The sequence below is a fragment of the Uloborus diversus genome, chromosome 10, assembly GCF_026930045.1.
Source record: "Uloborus diversus isolate 005 chromosome 10, Udiv.v.3.1, whole genome shotgun sequence".
Lineage (NCBI taxonomy): Eukaryota > Metazoa > Arthropoda > Arachnida > Araneae > Uloboridae > Uloborus > Uloborus diversus.
The window spans coordinates 127,793,196-127,800,416 of NC_072740.1; positions in this window are offsets into that span (position 1 = coordinate 127,793,196).

The window sequence follows — 7,221 nt, forward strand, 5'->3', positions numbered from 1 at the left end:
ATTAGTTCATATTTCCTTAAAATTTCATTTTTTTAAATAAAAATTTGGTGATCAATTTTTACTTTAGAAACGTTAATGATCAGGAAAGAGTCACTTCTACTAAATAAAAGAGAGAGTAGACATATAGGGGAGAATAAAAATTTACATTAGAGTTATGAATAATATTATAGCTGGACTATTTATTTATTTATTTATTATTATTGCATTTATTTATTTATTTATTTATTAAATAATTATTATTGGTTCGTGCAAACTCTTTTAAAACGGTACCTATAGTGGAAATTCAAACTAGACATTTTTATCTTAAGAAAATGTATATCTGATCAATTTCTTAAAGTTCCCTGCTGAAATCAATTTGAAGCAGTTTTTGAAATAAGCGGTTATTAGTCTCATTTTAGATCAAAAACTTTGATTCGATGACTAGATTTCTAACTATAGGTACCAGGGCAGAGCATTTTGGATCACGTTGAAGCTTTTATTTCTTGTCTTATTGTGATTAAGATAAAAAGACCCGTGATTGACTCAATTGATGAGTTTGTAAAAGTAATTTTCAAATGCAAATCAATTTTGTCTTCGAAAATCATTTCCATTTGATTATTTTACACATGTCCTATCGGCAGCGTGTTTAATAACAAATTTTATGTTTGGATGTGATATGTAATTGACGAATTGAAAACAGCGCCCACTTAGGCATCCAACATGACGCCTAAATTTAAATTCTCATTTCTAACACTAATTTGAAGGATATTTTTTCTGACCTGTGGAAAAGTTAAAACATTTTTTTTTCCTATTTCAGTATCTGTTGCAAGTGGCATTGCCCCTTTTCTTTTGAAAGTCTGAGTCTGCCCCTCTTACCCCCTCCCCCTTATACGACAACGAGCCGCTCTTAATTGTTAAGGAGATTAGGTAATGCAATTAACATTGTGAATTAATTGATTTGTTTTGTTATTATATTTTTGCTATGTACTAATGTATTCTACAATTCTGCATATAGTCACGGATGCTGAGTCAGAATAGAAGTCGTAGAGTCGCATTCATTTTAGGGTAAAGAAGGAGTTAAGATAGGATGGGTTCTGTGACCATGCAGAACTAAAAATTTTCAGACATATTCTCAAATCTCAATCTTAGTACTTTGCGTAAAGACTTGATATGATCTTCCCCGAAGGTAAATTCTGGCTGCGCTAGTGTACTACCGTAACTTTTTACTGCATTTTTAAAATTATATATGTTAAGCGTTTTAAAGAAAACCTTGTTTTCATAATTTCCCCCTTATAATCAAACCCTTTAATCAAACATTATCATAATAACCCTTTAATCAAACATTTTTGTATAAATTGGTTTGATTTCACCAAATTACATTTAAGTTCGTCTTGAAACCACTGAAAAACGACTCCATACTCCATACGAAAAACTAATACTCTTTTGTTTTAAAATAAAACCGCGCTCTTTCCTTTTTTAGAAAAAAAAAATAGAAAAAAATCGAAGGTCCTTGATTTGAATTTTTTTTTTCATTTTCACTAAAAATTCAAATTTCTACAGCATCTTGTTACTCATCGATTCAAATATTAAAAAGCAGAAAATAAGGACCAAAATTGAAAAAAAAAAAAACAAAAACTCTCAAAAATTATTCTAATTCAGCCATTACGGCACTGGAAGTCATCTCTCTCATTCTTCAACATCTAAGACCGGACAGTGACCTTGAGTGACCCCGCGATAACAACTCTTTTATTCGTTTTATACCACAAACGCAAAGAATGCAGGAGGTAGGGGGAGATCATCCACACGTGCGGAGAGTTTCAGAAAAAAGCTTTTGTCCTCCTAGTTGCCGACATCCCGTCTTTCAGCAGACACGTGGGAACGTCCTCCCTCAAGAGACAAGAAATGAAATTGGTGTAAATTGTAAAAAGAGAACGGCTTAAGAAAGATTTTTTTGCAAGCTTAACACATACTTCATACTTCCAAATTTTATTACATTGTATTTTCAACTAATAGTATAAAGATCTGAACATAAGCTGTATTTTATATATATTGTACCGGTTCAATTCCCCAAAATGTGTTTTATTATTGTAAAAATAATGCAAATACATCGTAAATTTATGAAAAATCACTTCTTTCAAAATAAACAAACTAGTTTTGACAAAATGAAGGCATACAGTCAATTGCCCATACTTGGGACAGCTTTGAAATTTTACCTTTAGTAGCACATTAATCATTTGTTTTCCATTTGAACGAAGTATTATTTTTTTTAGAATGTGCTTTAGTACTTCCCCTAAGGACAGGGCATTGATTTGTTGATAAGTCCCTTTAAAAATACAGCAAAAAAATGTTCATTGTCCCAAGTTAGGGAACCCACTCCCTAACTTGGGACACTTAATATTTTGATCTTTCTTTAATGTATGCAGCAAAAGATAATCGTTTGGGACACCAACTATCACTTTTCAGACATTATTTTTACAACTCAATAAAGAAAAAAAATAATTAGATAGAAATAATAAAATCTTGTAGACGCTCAAAGATTTTAGAATTTATACTTGCCCCTGAAAATATTGCATGCCTCCCTAGTCATCTTAATGCTTCTGAATAAACGTTTTCCTCTATATCTGGAAGCATAAAAGCAATTGTGAACCCAAGTAATACTTAATGCAGCTGATTTTTAGCTCTCCATGTTCCTCATTTCACATCTTTTCATATTCATTTTCATTACTTCATAACACGTAAAGTTCACAACAAATAAATTAGTCTAATCAATATTTTGAGACTCATTTTCATTAGTAGAACTAACATATGTAATATTTTGGAAAAACGTCTTTTGCTCATCAATTAATTCCATTTTTTTTTTTTTTTTTTAACAATGACACTTTTCTGTCCTGCTACTGTATGACCCATTTATCGTCATCAGAAAAATCTTCGTTTTTTAAAATTTTGTATCTATGCTTTTTTTTAATGCAATTATATACTTTATTTCCACAATATTTCTTATAGACACTTTATGCCTTAGTACCTGGAACAGTGTCCCAAGTTTGGAGCATATTTGCAATTTCTTAAATTTATGAATAAATTAGTTAAACCGAATTAGTTAAGTGGAAATGAATTTACCCAAATAAGACACAGGTACATCAGCCGAGTTATTTCCATTCTTAAAAATCGCATGTTTTTTAAATTTTCAAAATCATTAAACTAACCCATAAAGCTAAAACATCAAAGTTTAGCTCTCATAGCCTCAAAAGATAACTATTCATTTATTCTGTAACACCATTTATTTCATACTGATGAAATACTGGCAGGTGTACCAGCCCTCTAAACTAAATTCGGCAAAATGTCCCAAGTTAGGGTACTGTCCCAACTATGGACACTTGACTATAAGTAATTTAAACTGAGCTTTATTTGGACAAATTAAAAAAATGTCTAATTTCACATTTACCTCGAAAAAGGATGCGTTCCCGCAAACAAGGGCAGACATAGACTAGAACGTAAGGGATGAGGGGATGCTGAAAAGTATGGAGTTGTAAGTACGTAAAATTTCTGAAAGTACCAAATCGGGGAGGAATAAGGAGCTTAGCATGGTACAAACTTTCTTAATTAATATCAGAAGCAATGAAAGGAACCAATTTTTTTAAATATTTACTTGAACAAGTAATTAATAAATCCAAAAGATTATGAAAAATACTTGCACTTTATTCATAAAGTACTATTTGAACGTAATGTGTAATTTGTGTAATATTACATTTGCATGATATTCTACATCCATCCATTTCGTATGCAGTTATTAAATTTATCGACGGATGGTAATATTGTCGACGGTTTAGGTGGGGGGGGGGGCGTTCATGGCACCCATGGTCCTCCCCACGTATCCGCCCCTGCCTCGAAATTTTTTTTTCATATTTATTCATGAAACCTATTTTACAATATTGAAAATTTTTACAAATTTGAAGCGGAAAGAGGGGGGGGGGGTCATGTGAACATAGGGCAAAATATTTCACTGAAAAAATATTTTCAACTGTTAAAACTTTGGTACAGATATTCAAAATTTATTTTGCTTTCTTGGCATTGGGGCCCCTAAAAGGCGAGCCTCCCCCCCCCCCCGCACCGTGGGGTTTTTCGGGTACGTAGATTTGGGTTTGGCTACGAGACTTTTAAAATTTGACAGTACCATTGCTGTGCAATTGAAACTGACACAGTATAGGTTAAAAACCATTCAATATGTAATTGTTAGATACATAGTAAAGGTTTGATATTAAGGAGTTTTTTCCTTGAAATATAATGTTTGCTCCCCGCAAAAAATCAACAGGGCCCCTAACGGTTCAATTTTGAATTTATTTGTTTGCTTGTTTTATTTATTTATTATTATTATTGTTTTAAAGTTTTTAACTTTCATGTTTTACGTTTCTGAGTAGCTGTGTGGGTTTTACACTGATTTTTGAAAACTCATTTCATTTGTATGTTACATCAGCACGAAAGCAAGTCTCTCATAACTTTACAGCCCCCCCCCCCTGCTTATGTGCTTTAGTAATATTTGTTTTTTAGGAAATTTCTATTTCCTAATCTCCGGTTTTTTTTATAGATATGCCCCACATTACTTATTCTAGAAAATCAGCAGTCATAATATGTCGGGTGCAAAGTTCTTGGCCATTTCCATTCTATTCCATTTGTAAAAACAAGAAACCCTACCAGTAGGGTCTTGTTGAAATTTGTGATGGCAAAAAACATAATTTTAATTCAAGACATCAATCTCAAATGAATGTTCTTAGTCTTTCTTTTTATTAATTTTTTTTTTTTTTTTGTCATACTGATCCTCCAATAACTTTCGCTAAATTATTCTGTGGCAATCTGCTTGTTAATAAAGCTATATCATCAGTTGGACTTCTGATTACAATGAATCACGATCTGGCGAATTTTTCTCCGCTCAATTAGGAGGGGGGGGGGATGACCGAACTGATTCATATGGCATTTGGCCACACCTACCATACATATATATTAATACCATGGACAGTTCGCGACCCCCCGCACCTCTTTCTATAGCATCCAGTTTGAGAACACCTGTGTTATTGTGTTTTGTTGTTTTTCCCTTGTAGTTTTGTATTGGGTTTGCACTTTTTGCCACTTTCCTGAAAAACTTGGAAATAACTGCCCTGAATGATTGTCTGTCAATTCAAGATGAAAAATTCATCTGCAAAAAGATGATACATACTTGTATACACTTGAGCTACTAGTAATGCAGAAAGAAAACGCACATACACGCGCGCGTCGCAAAATGATAAGATAAATTGCTTTTGTATAAATGTTTATAAACAATTACTTACAATGCACCAAAGTGCCTTTCCGTGTGCCCCCCCCTCCCCCGTACCTTCGAACTATTATACTATAACGTGGCTTGGTTAGATATGGGGCGCTGAAGACGACTCTGTTTCTTGACTTCAAGACTAGGAGCCGCACCGCACTTGATCCAGCACACCCAGAACGAGGTATTGATTTGGAACGAGAACTAGGAGAACTTTGTGACCACTATAAATTTAACGCGCACTCGTCACTATTACGTACACGAAGATCTTTGACCAGCAACGGCAAGCTATCGAATCCGCGAACCTCCAGTCACGAGTCCAAAGTTTTTACCGAGCAGACACTCACGACTGTCCATCTCCCACATTATATGATGCAAATTTATAAGGGGCTAAAACATTTCCCTCTAACTAAAAACTGCACTACGCACCCTCATTGAATGAAGTAATACATAAATTAATTCAAAAACATTCCAGAAAGAATGTGCGTTACTGCACTAGTTTAACATATATGCAAGATTGCTCATCTTCAAACAAGGAGGACGCGAGTCCATGTCAGCCTAGTGGGTAACTCTGCCAGCCCCTTGACAGGGCCCGGTGACCTAACTGACAATTGGCTCGCTTTGGCTCTCGGCGGCTTGTTCTCGGTGCCTTGTTGTCCCCCCCCCCCGAGCGAGACCACCCAAAACGAAACCAATATCAAAATGCAAAGTCACACGACCCCAAAAACTTTCAATGGCATCCCAAACCAGAGCCTGATTACCGCGGGGCACAGGTCCCCTATTCTTAGATTTCAGAGGGGCCCAAAATCTCCTTAATTTATCATACTAATTAAAAATAAATAATGGTTTCACTCAGAATTGAGAGTACAATGATGTCATTGATATTTTCGCAAAAGCGAAGACAAGGAAAAAATATCTTTATTTGTTGATAAAAATTCCCCTTACATCACTTTGCTTTTCACTGTCTCACATATATGTGATTTAAAGTACGGGGATGGGGGTTAAGAATTACGAAAACGCGTTTCAGTTTCGTAAAGTTGGCAGATTGCAGAAATCTATAGATTCAAATTATGATAAATGTTTGGGGCAGAGCCCGATCATTCTGATATTGGACATGAAGCTCATTTGTATTTCAGGGCCCCCCTAGGGCCCGACTAAAGATTTTTGAAGACACTGGGCATGAAATTCATTTTGTCCTCCTCCCTCCGCGCATCAGACTTCGGCCCATTTCGGCTTATTATAATAAATATTTCGATACTTCCGTATTAACACAACCTTGCTAAATTTAGTGGTAACTTCATATCACAACGTTTAAAAAGTAGAAGAGATATAGTATACGATAATAATATGAAATGGGGTTAAACTTTGCTAGTTTACCGTCAATATCAAAGGTATTTATGATATAGCTTTTAATAGTAAATACAGACTCAACTTGGAGTCACTTTGAGATTTGCACAGAGATCTATTTTTTAAATGGACATTTTCCAGTTTTGATTTTGCCACTTTATCCCTTTGCTTCTCACTGCCTCATATGCACTCTCAGTTCAATAAAGTAATTATTTTAAAACATCGATTAAACACAGGCCATAATTTTTACTTAAATACTGCAGTGCTAAGCACAAAAGTCGTATCTGCACTTTTTATCAAAATTGAGTTACTGTCACCATGTGGTTCTTTGTCACATATTTCACCTATCTAAAATGTTTTACGGTAATATGACAATGGGAAATATTTTTTTAAAAAGAAAAAGTTAGATTTAAATCAAGCGCATGGACGTGCAGAACTTTAAACTACAATTTCTCGTTTTGAACTGAGCTGCAGATGCATACAACTTTTGCGTTTAGCATGGTAGTATAGCTCTGTGCATGGTCGCCCTTAAGAGGAGGGGGCCCCTATCCCACCTTTGTCTCCCTAGGTACTGGCACAGCCAATTTCTTAAATAA